The 17,188-nt window shown below is 41.0% G+C and overlaps 1 protein-coding gene across 8 annotated transcripts in view; it reads left to right on the forward strand.

Moving 5' to 3' along the window:
- IPO11 (importin 11) overlaps window positions 1-17,188 on the forward strand; it is a 255,344-nt gene that overhangs the window by 175,623 nt on the left and 62,533 nt on the right. The gene's annotated exons all lie outside the window — the stretch shown is intronic.

Genomic DNA, 17,188 nt, shown 5'->3' on the forward strand with positions numbered 1-17,188 from the left:
ATATACTGATAAATAATTTTGCTATATCTGTTGTTAGTGACCAAAGAAATGAAAAAGCTTAATATAAAATAGTATGAAATAATTCTTCTCTTTTTTAGTTCTGCATAGCTAGTATAATTTGTCTGCTTGTTTCTTGGACAGCATTACTTGAACATATTGAATATATGAAGTAGATAATTCTACTTCAGGTTCCCCCCCAGTTTAAAACTAAAGAGTTGCTGCTTCTCTCCTCCACATTTAAGTAGTTGGATCAATCTGCTCCTTAGGCTTTTGATGTTCTCTTGTGAGTACAGTATTTGTTTGGTTTACTTCATATATAGGATTTTTTTTTTCAACATGACAATGAGAAAAAAAAATGCATGTGAAGATGTATGTGAACCCAATAGGTGCAGCTCATTTTGCTCCTTTTACTCTTGGGACCTATCATGGAGAAATAAGGCATTCTAAGTAACCTTTGTCTGTGCATATGGAGGAATTGTCACCACCACATGATCTGCCATGGACTCTGAGCCTAGGACTCAGTTTGGGAACATGGGTCCAAATCTGATTCAGCTATCCCTGTGTGTAGAGAAGAACTGTACCCCTCCATCCAAGGTTTGTAGTTATTACCACCCTAATTCTTTTTTGAACTCAGTGATACTTTCAGCCTTCACAACATCCCCTGGCAACGAGTTCCTCCAGTTGACTGTATTTTGTGTAAAAAGTACTTACCGTATATACTCGATCATAAGCCGGTTCGTTTATAAGCCGACCACCCCAAGATGGATAAGTAAAAATGGAAAATTTTTATAACCTGTTCATAAGCCAACCCTATAATTCAGGGATCAGCAAACTTTGGCTCCTAGCCATCAGGGTAAGCCACTGGTGGTCCGAGATGGTTTGTTTACCTTGAGCGTCCGCAGGCACACGGAGGTAAACCTAAGTAAACAGAGTGTCCCAGCGCACCAGCTGGTTACCCTGACGGGCCAGGACAGCAACTGGTGGGGAAATTTTTCATGGGGAGAAGCTGGGAGTCAGAAGAGTAACCCCTGTGACCACCCCCCACATCACCCCACCCCTAGCCCGGGACCCCCACACTCTCCCCATCCCATCCCTTCCCACCTTATCTGGGGAGAGCTATGGGAGGATGTCTCTGACCTGGCTGGAGCTGCTCCGGCAGGCTGCGCAGCACGGCCACAGCCTGCTCCGGCAGGCCAGACCAGGTGGCACGGCCACAGCGTGCTCCAGCGCCCGGGCGGTGCGGCCACAGCCTGCTCTCGGGGGCGGGACCAAGCGGCACGGCTGCAGCCTGCCAGCCCCGGACCTGCAGCTGCTTTGGAGGCTGGGGAGAGAGCAGCGTGGCCAGAAGCGGAGAGACTCTGGCCCCGCCTCTTCCCTTCTGGCTCTGCTGGCTGTGCTGCCTCTCCTTGCTCCCTCTGTTGGCGGGAGAGGCTGTGTCCCACCTCTCCCTCTCTATACCCGTTCATAAGCTGACCCCCATCTCTGGTGCTTCCCTTTTTTACTAAAAAAATTTGGCTTATGAACAAGTATATACGGTACTTGGGTTTCTTTTAAACCTGCTGCCTATTAATTTCATTGGGTGACCTCTAGTTCTTATGTTATGTAAAGGGGTAAATAACACTTCCTTATTCACTTTCTCCACACCATTCATGATTTTATGGACTGCGCTCATATTCCCACTCGGTTGTCTGTTTTCTAAAATGAACAGTTCCAGTCTTTTTAATCTTTTACCATGTGGAAGTTGTTCCATACTACTAGTCATTTTTGTTGCCCTTCTCTGTATCTTTTCCATTTCTTATATATCATTTTTTGAGATGGGGCGACCAGAACTACATGTAGTATTCAAGGTGTGGGCATTCCATGGATTTATATAGTGGCATTATAATATTTACTGTCTTATTATTACATCTTTCCTAATGGTTCCTAACATTCTGTTAAGCTTTTTTGTCTGCTGCTGCTGCACGTTCTCAGAGAACTAGCCACAGTGGGTCCAAGATGTCTTTCTTGAACGGTAACAGTTCATTTGGCCCCCCATCATTTTGTATGTATAGTTGGGATTATGTTTTCCAATATTTTCCCATTACTTTGCCTTTATCAACACTGAATTTCCTCTGCCATTTTATTGCCCAGTCACTCAGTTTTGTGAGATCCCTTAGTAAGTCTTTGCAGGCTGCTTTGGACTTTACTAGTTTAAGTAATTTTGTATCATCTGCGAACTTTGCCACCTCACTGTTTACCCCTTTTTCCAAATCGTTTTTGAATATGTTCAACAGCACTGGTCCAAGTACAGATCCCTGGAGGACACCAGTGTTTACCTCTCTCCATTCTGAAAACTGACCATTTGTTCCTGCCCTTTGTCTCCTGTCTTTTAACCAGTTCCTGATCTTCCCTCTTATCTTGGTTTGGTTAAGAGCCTTTGGTGAGGGACCTTGTCAAAGGCTTTCTGAAAGTCCAAGTACACTATATTCACCGGATCACCCTTGTCCACATGTTTGTTTACCCCCTCAAAGAAATCTAGTAGACTGGTGCAGCATGATTTCCCTTTACAAAAGCCATGTTGACTCTTCCCCAACATATCACATTAATCTAGGTGTCTGATAATTCTGTTCTTTACTATAGTTTCAACCAATTTGCCTGGTACCAAAGTTAGGCTTACCAGCTTGTAATTGCCAGGATCGCCTCTGGAGTCTTTTAAAAAATTATCACATTAGCTATCCTCCAGTCATCTGATACAGAAGCTGATTTAAGTGATGGGTTACATACTGCAGTATGGATCCTGGACAATGGGATGGATCTCTCAATAAATTGACCCACTCTGTTCACTCCCTCTGAAGCATCTGGAACTGGCTATTGTCCAAAGTTAGGATACTGAGCTAGTTGGACCATTGGTCTGACCCAGTATGGCCATTCTTATGTTATGTTATGTTTGTTAGAGAGTAAAGAATACACTCAGTGCAGAATTCCATGATATGTTAATTTGAACATAGATCTCAATTTTGAAATGATTTTTCAGTTTTACACTGTACCAAATTTTAAGTTTTACAGGTGCCAAAGAATTTGCATTGACAACATGTAGTTGTATAGAAGTTGCCATGTGGAAAGCTGGAGATTTTGGCAGCTGGTTAGGGGGCATTTGGACTTTCAGCATCAGGAAGGAGTTGGGAGATTATTTAAGGTTTGAACATCTGTTAGGTGTTCAAAGCTTTTGGCATTAGGGAGTGAATGTTCTTCCTCTTCCATTCTCCTTTGTTGAGCAGGGCATAGCTGATTTATCTTTAGGGAGGGATGGCGGGTTGAATACCTAATATATTATAAATGAACAAAAAAAATGGAAAAACATAAATTCCTCCCCCTGCAGACCACGATAGCAACCAGCTACATCATTGCCCCTTCCTCATTATGCCTCACTGCATCCACCAGTGGTAGATAAGTACATAAACTGGGTGTTTGTTTTGTTTTGTTTTGCTAAAATGATGAACAGTGTAATAGCTGGCATTGAAATTATCACTGTTGGGATTCATAGTTATCACATATATTTAGATGAGAAAGGGCATTCACAGTTACCTGAAAAATACTGTTCAGTCTGCCTTGAAACTCAGGAAATCAGTATAGCATAGAGTTAAACTTAGTTCACAATTTTTTCCATGAGCCCCATAATTTTTTTTGAATGCCGCCAAATTCTACAGTCAGTTCTGTATCCATGAAATTTTAGAAAACAAAAGCCTCGTCATAGCTCCCCAAATGGGGAGCATTTGGGTGAATAGCTTAGCTCAGGAGGGATCATTGCTTTTTTTTATAATGAACAGAAGCTTATCTCCAGTCCACCAGGGCAAGGCATCTAGCCATAAGTCTGAACCAGCAGGTTGACTGCCTCAATTGCTTCTTGGGAAATGCTCTTAAAAAATTTTCAGGAGATATGCAAAGAATAGAGTTTCGCATGGTGGACTTATTTGTAACCAAATTCAAAATTTAGCTGAAGAGGTTTTGTCGCAGATTCAGATTGTTGGGAGTTCTGTCAGTGGGTGGAATCCTCGATGCATGTCTTTCCTCCCTCAAAGAGTATCTGAAAGACATGAATGGAGGGAGCAAAACTTAGGTTGATTGCTTTAGACTGGTCTTGCCAGTCCTTGTACTAAGAACATTTTGAACCACAGTATCTCATTCTGCTTCCAGCTGCTCCAGATTTCCTTTTGCAAAGATCAGACCTTCCTGGTGATTCTTAAAGATGAATTACTGGTCAGCATCAGTCATAGACATGACTCCAGGGTAGATTGAAGACGAGTCTGTTGGGTCCCCAGTCCATTAGTTAGCAGTTTCTTTTTCATACCATTAGAGAAATTGGCTGTCTACCCTAGCAAATGATTATGTGCTTGGAGGATCAGTTTAGTGTTAGGAAGATTTGCCTACTTTCCTTGAATCTGTTGACTCATATTTTTCTTTCTTTGGGGAGCCCTCAAGATAGTGTTCCTAGGAAGGAATTACCCTAGCCTGGTATCTGGGGAATTAGCAGCCCTGTTTTGTAAATTCTCTTTTATTGCTTTTGCTTAGGTAAAATTATTTTTAGAACAAGGTCTGGGATATTCAGTTAACATTTGTTTGGCCTAATCCCAATTCCGCCGTTTCCCAATATTCCCCTTTTAAAGCAAAAACCAAAATAAAGTTGACATTTATTGAATTTACTTAGAGCTTTAAAGTTTTGTCTTTCAGCATAACTCAAGAAATCTGATTCCCTTATGTGTAATCTAATGTTTTAAGAATTGACAAAAAGCCTGTCACTCATCATTAGCTAATGGGATATAGTCTTGTATCAAGCAGTGTTAATAGGCTAACGGGGGTCATTTCGCTCCTTGCTGTGAGCTCACATTCTGCCAGAGGCCTGCTTAAACATATGGTAATTCTGTTTCAGTTATAATGTTTCTTACTCTGACTTGGTACATTATCCATAGGCATTAACATACTGACTCAAACTTCTCTTCAGATCCAGCATTCAGAAGAAGAGATTTGAGTGCAGTAGTACATATCAACACAGTGTAGTCCCTTTCAGCTGATCTTGCCTGTCCCAGGTGTGATGGTTTACTATAAAATGTGCTTTTTATTATATGATAATTTAATGTTAGGTATTCATTATAACTTAAGACAGACAAAATGTACTTTTGAAATGAGTGTTTTACACTATATCATACTGATTGTGTGTTGACAGTATGTGGGTCTTCTACACAAGATAGGGTGACCAGACAGCAAATGTGAAAAATCGGGATAGGGGATGGGGGGTAATAGGAGCCTATATAAAAAAAAGACCCTAAAATCGGGACATCTGGCCACCCTAACACAATAACATGTTCTATGCTGAATGTTGTTTGAGGAGAAAAAGTGCGTTATCTAAAAGGGGGGAAAAAACGTATAGGATTAAATGATGAGGGTTCCAAACTATAGTATTATTTTTGACCATGGGACAGATGAACTTCAGCGTATTTTTGAAAACTAGTAAGCTGCTTGTTATTGAAGACGGGAAAATTGTAGAAAATATAAAAGTGTCTGAGTAAACCTCAAATGAAGGATTCTCTTTACTTTTGGGGAATACTTTCCAATTTTTTTTTCTCTCCATCTCCAAAAGTTGGGCTACTTCTTAAGTTAACATTTTCATTTTTCAGTTGTTTACCTGAGACATAGTTGCAACAGTACGGTATGGAAAGTATACATGGTTTGCTTTTCTCCTAGAAATCTTCCTTCCAAATACTAATGGGGCTCAGCCCTACTTAACTTGAAAATATTGGGCTTATACCTGAATAGCCTTATTCATATGAATAACACCATTTAAGTCAATAGGATTATTCATTCAAGTAAGGATGGGCTTGCAGGATGATATTTAAGAAGCAAAATTGTTTTCAGAACCCCAAAGTTTCAGGGACTGGGTGAGAGAGCCTTAACACAACAATGGCATGAGATTTCTTACATTTCAACCTCCTCAAAAATATTACAGTATTCCTTTGTTGAAAGCTTGTAGGTAAAGTGTCAGCACCAGTGAAGGATTCTAGAGTGGCTAAGGTTTAACACCACTTTATGGTTTTAGTTCATATTGGTCTACATTTAGTCTCTGTTTATGTATTATAAAATCTTTCTAGGCAATGTCAATCAGAGCCATATGTAGCATAGTAGGTAAGATCTAAGTGTCTTTAATAACAATAATAGCACTATATATAACATTGTGTGTGTGTAGTCCTTCAATCCAGCATCCTGTTTATCTTCTGAAGTACAGCTGCACATTGTGCTAGAGTCTTTAGAAGCTCATAGTTTAAAAAAAAAAAATCTTTCCTGGTTAGTATGCTACAAAACATTTCCATGTAGCAGCAATTTCCTCTTTTTACTTGTTTTCCTCAAACTGAACAGTGTCCAACTATCTGTGTTTGCCTTCTTAAATTATGTAAGACTTCATGTATTTGACTGACTTATACTACATTATTTTATTTCTCTTCCTCGTTCTGTGCTCTTACTTACTACTTAGAAACCTCACTTTTAGTTACACCTTTCAATCCACATAAATATTTTAAAAATAATCTCCTGTATTCTGCTGTCGGTTATTGTGGTTAAAAATAATATATATATATAGGCAAATCATAAAATGTTTGTTATAGGTAACATGCAAATAAAAATATAAATGCAGACATATAAATGTAAATAGATTTAAAAGTATATATTGAACTAAGCTAAGAGGTCTTTCAAAACGTTAGTAAACTAAACTCTAGCCTTTTTCCTCTCCTTTTGCAAATTTTATATCAGAGACCAACTTTAAAAGCCTCTTGTAGCAGGATGCTCTGTCAGGAGGAGCTCTGTACTGTCTTGCTGTTAGTAAAGGGTGGCGGCTACTGCTGTTCAGAGGCTGTGGAGTCTTTTTGTCTGTGTTTTGAGTAAGGCTATGATTATGTCATGGAAGTCACGGAATCCATGACTTCCAGAGACCTCAGTGACATTTTCTGCCCTGGGGCTGGAACTGACAGGCTGCGCAGCTCTCAGCCGCTAGCCCCTAGGCAGCAGGAGGACCCCACAGTTCCCAGCCCCTGTGGGGGGCAGGGGGACCCCCCTGTTCCCAGCCCCCGTGGGTGGTAGGGGGATCCCAGAGCACCCACTCCCTGCGGGCGGTGGGTCATTCCCCCGCAGCTGCCCTGCCGCGGCAGGCACCGAGGAGGCCCCGCAGCCGCCCAGCCACGGCAGGTGGCAGAGGGCCCCACCCATCCCCCGCAACAGCCCAGCTTTGGCTGGCGGCAAGGGGACCCCACAGCTTCTCAATTGCCATGGGTGGTGAGGGGACCACAGGTGAGTAAAATCGTGGCTCTTGTCCTATAACCCCCAGTAGGGATGGTGAAAGAGTGTCACTGTCCTAGCGGTTGCTTCCACAGGTGGTGTGCTAAGGGAACATGGGCCAGAGAAGTACCTATTACACCTTTTCATCAGAAGCAGTGTGTACTTGCCTTGTGCCACCCCAATTCTTGCCACTGTGGACTCATGCCTGTTCTTCCTCTTTGCTCCCTTTGTGACACTAGCCTCCAGCAGTCCTTATATTTCCTGAGGGCAGTGTCTTAAGAGTGTGCCCCTTCCCCTCTGCATACCTACATAGAGCTAGACAGAATTTTATTTCATGTCTGTTTTGTCATGTCAAAATGTAAATATTTTTTAAGTGTCTTTGTCAGCATGTTAACAATTTAAAACCTTTTTAATTCTTGTTATTAATCCAATGAGAGGAGCTATTTTACATTATTTACTAATTCATTTTAGTTATGAGTGCAATCCTGAGTTGCCTGACTGTTAACCAAGTTTAAAGATAAGTAGTTGTGGGGTGGAAAGTTTTAAATGGCTGAGTGCCATGTAATTTTATCCCAAAATTACTGCAAATCGAATCAAGAGTACCAAGAAACGATAGGCCATGTATTCCTGGAAAGAAGACTGTCTCTAAATATTGGTAAACATAGAAATATTGGTATTTCATTAGTATTCATTTATTGGCCTGTTTTAGGACAACTTCTTAGGTGATTTCTTTTAAGGCCAGGTCTACACTAGAATATTAGATCAGTTTTAACTGTGTCATTCTGGAATGTGAACAATCCACACCCCCTGAGCAGCGTAGTTAAACTGACCTTATCCTCAGTAAAAAGAATGAAGAGTACTTGTGGCACCTTAGAGATTAACAAATTTATTTGAGCATAAGCTTTTGTGGGCTAAAACCCACTTCATCGGATGCATGCAGTGGAAAATACAGTAGGAAAATACATATAGACAGAGAACATGAAAAAATGGGTGTTGCCGTACCAACTGTAACAAGGGTAATTAATTAAGATGAGCTATTATCCTCAGCGTAGACAGTGCTAGGTCGATGCAAGACCACTTCTTTGACATACCTTAGGGAACACCACAATTAAAACTAAGCAAAATTATCAAAATTATTAACCATGTAATATATTATTATTAAAGAAAGGAAAAGAAAACAAATAAAACACCACAAAACAGAACACAAATGATAAACAATGATTACTTCTGGTACAGTCTCTTATGTATGTCTCTCTGTGGAGAGCTTTCAACAGAGATTACACCTTTGAGAGAGGCATGCCTCTGGAGCATTTTTCTCTTGGTAAGTTAAAACCACTGCTATAGTGCTTCATGCTAGACGCTGCCTATGTCGACAGGAGGAGTTCTCCTATCAGCGTAGGTAATCCACCTCCCTGAGAGGTGGGAGATAGGTCAATGAAACCCCTGTGATTAAAATAGTGGGAGTCACATTGTTGAGTTGCCGTTAAGAAATGGTAGGGAAGCTGTTAATTGTTTTTTGTTGTTGTTGTTGTTTCTCTAGACTAGATATTTTTACTAATTTGGGGATAAAATTATTTGGTGCTCAACCATTTAAAACTACCCCTTTCCACCTCTACCCTACCCATAGTGCACTATGTTTAAGTCGAACCATGATTCTACATTTGTTAGATTTACTGGTTAAAATATTACAATTAAAAATGAAGTTTTCCTTTCACTCTTATATATCTGTTCATCTTGATGTTTGTGTTCTAGCTACAAAGACTTGGAGCTTGTTTGAGTGATTAATGAGATGGTTTCAAAAATACACTCATGCATTGATACAACTGTGAGAGTTTGTCAATACAATTTGATATTATTCATATAAACAGAAAGATATTGTGTTTTCTTCCGTTGAATTTTCTTTTATGTGGAAATTATACCTTGTTTGTTTCTTTACGTATCTTTTAAAGGTTTTTTTCAAAGATAATTGCACAGAAATAGACAGATAATCATAAAAGCATGCCTTTGGTTCCAGTTGTAAATATGGATTTCTTTCAGAAACATTTCTCTAAACCAAATTATTCATCTTTGTCTTCAAAGCTGTAAGTTTTCTGACATCTTGCACTTTTATCATAAGATTGAAGTTCTCTTTGAAACTAGGTCTTTCCTCCAGATTTAGAATTCTTCGTTCTGTTGCTTTGTGGTCTGAAAGCACCTCTAGAATATGACATTTCAACTTTAGCACCCAGTATTAATTGTTTTAGACAAAGTTCATCTTTTAAAAGGGACTTGCATTTCAGCAAAATGTAGTTTCTTGTATTAGTGATTGTAATTCCTTATTCAATTTCTATTTCTTCGAAGCTATCATTGCAATTTCATAGATGGGAAAGTTTAAAAAAAAATGTTTTTGGTGTAATTTCAAATTGTTAAAGATTAAACATGCAGTATGTCTTTCTGCATTCGAAAGCAAAGGGATGGAAACAGCACACTGATTCTGCTTTCATTATTCTTCTTAACATCACCATTAGTTCTTTAAGTAGTTCTTCTAGAAGTCTTTTGATCCTTATCGTGGTGATTTTGTTGTTGTTGTTGTTGTTGTTGTTGTTTTTTGTTTGTTCTAATAGTAGAATTGAGGGCAATTTTAAAAGTTAAAATTGAATATGTCAAGAGATAGAAATACTCAGAAATCATGTAGAATTTTACAGCTTCATAGTAGTATGTAAGCATCTAATTTGAAAATTAATTAAAATTAATTCTTATAAATAAAAGAAATATGAAGCTGTTCATTTAGTATTTCTATTGTACTTTTAGTGGTGTTTGCCCATTTTTGTACTATTCTAATGAAAAAGTAACATCTGAGCCATGTGTCTAATACCTGTCCTCTTTATATTGAAAGTAATAAAGTGGAAATTTTGCTAAATGAATAAATAAAAAACATAAGTAAGTGACAGTTAGTGACTGAATTGATCATATGGCATGCTTCAAGGCAATAGGAGGTGGTTAAAATAAATTAGGTGCATAATCTCTGTAAGAGAATATAAAATAATTGTGATACAATTTGCAGATGACAGAAAAAATGGTGGAGTGATAAATAATGGTGGAGACAGGTTAGTTATACAGGCTGACCTAGATAACTTGGTAAGGTGGGCTTATTTGAACAACATAAGTGTTAACACAGACAAATGTATTGTCATGTATCTGGAAACAAAAATTCAGGACTCACTGATAAGATGGGGAACTGTATCCTGGAAAGCAGTGACTCTGAAAAGGACTTAGGGGTCAAGGTTGATAACTAGTTGATTATTAATTTCCATTGTGATTCAGTAGCTAAGGAGGAAAACACAGTCCTTAGATATATAAACAGGAATATTGATTAGGAGTAGGAAGGTGGTATTACTTTTGTATATGGCATTAGTGAGACCCTTACTGGAATACTGTGTCCTTCAAAAAGGATGCTGACAAATGTTGCACAAGACATGGAGGCATAACCCTTCACTGTGCATTGCTGTGCTCTGGACCAATGCCCATTGGGTTGCAGTGACCTCAAACTGGACCCTCTTTAAACTCACTAACCACACTAGAATCTGCCAAAGTTGTAATTTAACACCTCCACCCCACAAACCAGACCTCCTTGATGCTGGATTGAAAGTGAAAAGCCATACAGCAGTTTTATCCTATGGGAAATAGCTCTTACAGATCCCAAAACTAGTGATCAGTGTAGACCCGGACCTCCAATGTAATCAGCAACTAATTAAAGGGTGAAAAGGATGGAGCAGAAACGGAGCCCGAAATGGCAACTTGCCTTGGCAGTAAACTGAACAATCTCCCATGGACTCCATTACCACCCGCACTGTCCAGGGGCAACAGTAATGGGCAGGTCAGATGCAGCAAGCAGCACCCTACCCCACATTCTGCAGCACAAGGAAAAGGGGAAAAAGAAGCAGCTCCACATACAAACTAAAGGCAAGTGGGAGGGTGAGAAGGAATTAAAAGGCACATGTAGAGCACTGCCTTAATTGCTCCTGGTTGAGATCCCCTACCCCTCATTCACCTGAAGGAGTCTTCACTGTTCCGAGCCCCATCAAAGATGCACCCCAGCTATCAGGGAGACCATCTGAGGTCTGGAAAACATTCCTTATTTTGAGAAACTATAAAGTTCAGTCTATTTATTTATCCAAGAGAAGGTTGAGAGGTGACTTCATCACAGTCTACAAGTACCAATAAGACCTAGGCGGTATTTTTGTTATTAAATAGAGAAGAGTCTTCTGGTAGTAGACAGCTCTTTAGTCCAACATAGTGAGATCCAGTGGTGAGAAGCTGAAGTTAGACAAAATCAGATTAGAAATAAGCTGGAAACTTTTAGCAGGGAGGGAAAATAACCTTTGGACAATTTATTTTGAAATTGTGGTAAATTCTACATCACTTGAAGTCTTGAAATTAAGACTGGATATTGTTTTAAAAGATGTGCTGTAGCTCAGCCAGAAATTATAAGCTTGATGCAGAAATTATTGAGTGAGGTTCTTTGGCCTTTGTTATACAGGAGGTCAGACTAGATTATCATTATGGTCTCTTCTGGCGTTAAAATTTATTAATCCATAAACTCTTTTAAAATTGTCCTCTATCTGAATAGAAGCATTTTCACAAACAGGTCTATAAACACATTTCAATTAAACTCTCTGGTGAGATTTACCTTAATTTGGAATAGCCATTGACTTTTAATTCGTAATATTATGTAAGGTATTGCTTAATAAGAAATATGCAATTGCTTTTATTCGTTTTCACTGTTTCATGATAACTTAAATATATTGCAGAAATTTCACTACATTTCTGTGTGGACTGTAATATGCCATATTATTAATTAGGAGTTTAATATCATATTATGTCTCTGTCTGACCTAGTTTGAAGTCCTGTCTACACACACACAAACCAAACTAGCAAATAGTGTAAACTAAAAGTGATTTAGATATTTCAGTCCAAGTCTTTGTGTGGACACTCTTATTTTTGGAATAAAACTGGCTTAAGTCAATTTAGCTAAAATTGGTAAGAAAGTGTCCAAACCCTGACTGGTATTGAAATAACTCAGCTGGTTTTAGGAACCCAATTTAGCTAAATCAATACATGTTTCTGTATAGCCTAGCTCTGATTTATTTGCATGTTAATGGTGTGACTTCTAATTTTTTTCTCTTAAATTCTGATGGCCAGCTTTTATAGTAGGAAGGGCGGCACTGGCTACTTCTGCAAACCTTAGGCTCATGATTCAGCGTTTACATTAGCAGGTCCAGGTTCCCAACAGGACTCTTCTCTGCACACTGTTATGGAGAAAATAGACATTTCCCACCAGATGTTTCACTGCTAATTGTTAACTTGGGAAATAAATGTGCTATTGTGAGTGCTATGATTAGCACTGGCAGTGCCAACAAAGCAACAGTCATCACTGAATGAAGGTGCGTTGATCTATAATCTCAGAAATCTTGAACAAATATTTTTGTGCACTCCCCTGAGGACTTCATAAAAGTGGTTTGAAGAGCTCTGTTTCTGTAGTTGGTTACTGATCCTAGAAAACTAGCCTCCTTAGAACTCACTTAAGAAATCTTCCATTCTCCTTCTTCAGTATTGCTTGTGCAGATCCCCTTCTGTCATGTACCAAGCCCCAGGGAACAGGAGTTGTTAAACGCAACTAATCCAGCTTAGAATACCTTGGTGCATCTAAACTATGGCACTGAGACCACCTGAGGTAGAGTAAGACTTAATGGGACTGTAGAAGGTTCGTGCCAGGGCTCGACCCTCCTGAGCAGGAGGGGAGCCACACCGACTCACTACCGGTGGAACAAACAAACAGTTAGTTCAGGGGCTCAGGCCCTCAGGCAGGGGCTGAGCAAACAAACAGTTAGGGGGCTCAGGCCCTTTGGTGCAGGGGCTGAGCAACAATATAATGGTCAGGCTAGGCCCAAGGCCCTATACCTGAGCGTTGGGTGAGGGGGAAGCCTGCCACCCGTGAGCGGGGTGGTGGGAGGGACGCAGGCCCACCCACTCCACTGTGTCCCAGCCCGGGGCCCTAGCAGCAGCTGCTGCGAGTCAGTGGGGTATCCTGACCGAAACACACTGACATCGGCTCGTATGTGTCTGCAGCCTGACCAGGGTCGGCTACCCCCGGGCTACTTCCAGGTTCCCCCTCAGGGCCTACCTCGTCCGTGGCACCGGGCCCAGTCCAGTCCATCAGCATGGGTTCCTCCCGGCCGGGGATTGGTGGCAGGTCCGGCACCTACTCGGGGAAGTCCGGTGTGGACTCAAGCAGCTCCTCCTGGTAACAGCAGGGGCAGAAGGGCCCTGGTGGCATCTCGCCTTCGGGGTTGGTGTGGGGGAGTTCCAACGGCTCCTCCCAATGACAGGAGCGGACGGGCTCCGGTGGTTCCTCCTCGTAGTGGGCTCGGAGCAGCTCCGGCCAGTTAGGGCCACGGCCTCAGAGGTCTCCCGGCCGCGAGCTTCCCGCCACACGTCTGCTCCCTGCAGTGGCTGGGGCCTCACTGAGCTCTGGCGGCCAGCTTTTATACTTCCTGTCCCGCCCCTTGACTTCCGGGGGGCGGGAACAGGTTGTTGTGAGAGGCTACCGGTGTGGTGCTTCTGCTTTCTCCTGTTGATATCACTCGGCTGCGTGCGTGTGTTCCCTCTGTGTGCTGCCCCAGCTCTGCGCAGATAGCTGACACAGCAGACCCGACGAGAATCCCCAATAACCACAGAGTCTACTAAGATACAAAGGCACCTCGGCCAGGTTTATTGCGATCTCGGACACAATTGCAGTTCCCCGTAGATTACTTAGTCTACCGGGCATACTACTAATAGATGTCTCTTGGCAAGGACCCGGCTCAGTGGCGGGACTTTCCACTGCCCCCGTGGCCGGACAAAGACACCACCCCAGGGACACATTCTTATACACAGGTACAAACAAGTTACACATCACTCCTGACGTATTGAGGTGCAACCCCTCTACGTAGCAAGGTACAACCCCTCTACGTAGTAAGGTGCCGCCTCTCACCTTGTACCTGTTGGTTCGATCAAAACAACTCTATCCATCATTTTACCCTTTTGCCCATGTCATTGGGTTGGGTCGGCCTGTTCCATGTTATCTGTGGAATGTTCCGGTATAGTGTGTCTTGGTACCATGTTTATACTGTAACTATGCAACATCAGCCCTTTCCTTGCCAACTTCTGTGAGCAGGGCCTGCCTCTTGCTCACAGCTTAACTTTGCTTTTTATGCTAGCAAAGTCTTGACCATTACTTTAGTTTAGTTCAGGCCTCATACTGGGCCTTCATTAGGCCTTTACTATGTTGCCTTCACTTACTACACAGGTGGCAGAGGCTCCGCCCACTTGGGTGTTTGTAAGGGCACTCCCTCTGCTGGGCAGGAGGGGAGCCACACCGACTCACTACAGGGACTTACATCCAAATCAAACAAAGGCCTCCCACCCTCCCTCAAGAAATTTAAAATACTTGCATAGGGCTGGCATTGAAGTAAAACATACATGTACTTGTAAACCTGGCACATTTGGCATGGAAGTCACTGAGACCGTAAATGTGGAATACTACAATGCCGTGTTTACAGTCACTTTTCACAGTAATATCACACTCCCCTTCCCCCCACCCAAATTGTATATGATCATGTATTGCCCTCAGAGAGATCTGCTTGAAACAGTCGCTCTAAGAACTGTAAACTAACATATTCATCTCTATGGGCTATTACCTCGAAGACCCATAGCTCTTTAGGGTCCTCCCCAAACCACTTCAAAATATGATTCTTTATGGTAGTTGATGAGAGCATCAGGTCCAGCTCATCCACCAAAGCAGCCAGGCTGTCAATACTAGGAGGGCTACCTCCTGCCTTGCCAATTCCCCCCACCCCCGGTGTGGAGAGGAGGTCACTGCTGTGTCTTGGGAGTAGAGGAGACTTGTTCCTTGGCTTGCCTCCCTCAGAGGGAGAGGAGGTCCTGTGTCACCATCACTTCAAGTTCGGGGGCGGGGGGCAGGCGCAGGGCTGCAGGGAGGCCCACATCATGGTGTGTCAACAGGGCCCTGAGTGCAGGAATTGTGTTCATTTTACAGAGCTAAGCATACTGTTAGCACTTAGCAAACAATTAACAGCATCAGTGCTACTTACAATATATAGTGGTTACAAAATAGCATTTCATTAATAATTTGAGATGCTTGTAATTATTTTCTGGGTTTAATCAGAAAGAAAATACACAGTAATCTGTCATTAATTATTTTAAAATAGAAAATCAAGACTCATTTCAATGATATTACAGGTACTGTAAAGACTTACTAAAATAATATAACGCTTAATTTTTTCTTGGTTTTGTATTTATTATTTTTAGTGCAGACTTTGTATGAATTCTGCTAATCTGAAACCCCCTACTCCTCCCCCACCCTCCCCCGGGTCAACAAATTATTTATTTATATATTTTTCTTGTTGTCTGTACAGAAAGGTATGTTGCTTAAAAACCAATTAAGTCTATACGTGTTTCAATTTGTGTGCTGTATAACATTTTAAAATTGAAAAATGTCCTTCAGACCTCATTGAAAATCCAATAAATGGCAGCTATCCAAGAACACTGGCACTTTTGAATGACACATTCAGTTAATTATACTGAAATATCTGTAGATTAACTTCCTTTTATTTACTTATTTCCTTGAGTGAAGAAATTATCTTCCATAGTGTATGTACATCAATCTGAATGCCTTACAATTCTTAATGTCCTTATCTTTACAATACCCGTTGAGTAGGAAAGTGCTATTATCCCCCTTTTACAGATGAGGAACTGAGACCCTGAGAAACTAAGTGACTTACCCAAGGTCAAAAAAGAAGTCTGTGGTAGAGTAGGAAATTGACCCCATGTCTCCTGAATCCCAGATTAGCACCCTAACTTCTGGAACAACTTGTGTATGTGTATAGCTAAATACAGGGAGTGCTTCACATATAGATAGATTTTTTTTATATATAGCATCAGCAAGAGAGACCATGCTCACTGATGACAACCTCTATATTTAGGTTGCTTTATACTTTCCATTATAAAAGATTCTTGTGGCCTTTTATCTGGAAAGCTGTCTCACCTCCTTTGTTTTCTGCAGGACTTTGATATTCATCAGGGAAATACCCTCAGGCTCAGCCTTATTTTAATCCATGAAATTCTGTTCAGCCTTTGCTCAGATATAAATTGTTTAAAATCTCCATTTTCCTTTTCTGTCTTGTATTGTTTAAGAAAATATTAGGAGCCTGCTAAAAATAACTGAACACAATAACAAGAAGAGGGAGGGAATGCAAGCCAAAAATAAGGAAAGAATGGGTTAAAGAATATATAGATAAGTTACATGAATTAAAGTTATCAGGGCCTGATGAAGTTCATCCTCGGGTACTGAAGGAGCTAGTAAACTCAGAACCATTAGCAAGTATCTCTGAGAACTCATGGAGGACAGGTGAGGTCCCCAATGACTGGAGAAGGGCAAACATAGCACCTATCTTTTAAAAGGGGAACAAAGAGCACCTGGGGAATTATAGACCATTCAACTTAACTTTAATTTCTGGAAATAGAACAGTACAAATTATTAAACAGTCAGTTGGTAAGCAACTAGAGGAAAACAGGGTTATAAGGAATAATCTGTATGGATTTGTCAGGAACAAATCATGCCAAACCAGCCTAATTTCCTTCTTTGACAGGGTTACTGACCTAGTGGATAGGTGGGAAGAAGTAGACATGATGGATCTTGATTTAAGTAAGGATTTTGACACCATATTCTCATAAGCAAACTAAGAAAATGTGGTCTAGATGAAACTACTGGTTGAAAGATCGTACTCAAAGAATAGTTATCAATGGTTCGTTGTCAAACTGGGAGGGCATATCTAGTGGGGTCCCATTG

The sequence above is a fragment of the Chrysemys picta genome, chromosome 6 (assembly GCF_011386835.1).
Source record: "Chrysemys picta bellii isolate R12L10 chromosome 6, ASM1138683v2, whole genome shotgun sequence".
NCBI classification, from domain to species: domain Eukaryota; kingdom Metazoa; phylum Chordata; order Testudines; family Emydidae; genus Chrysemys; species Chrysemys picta.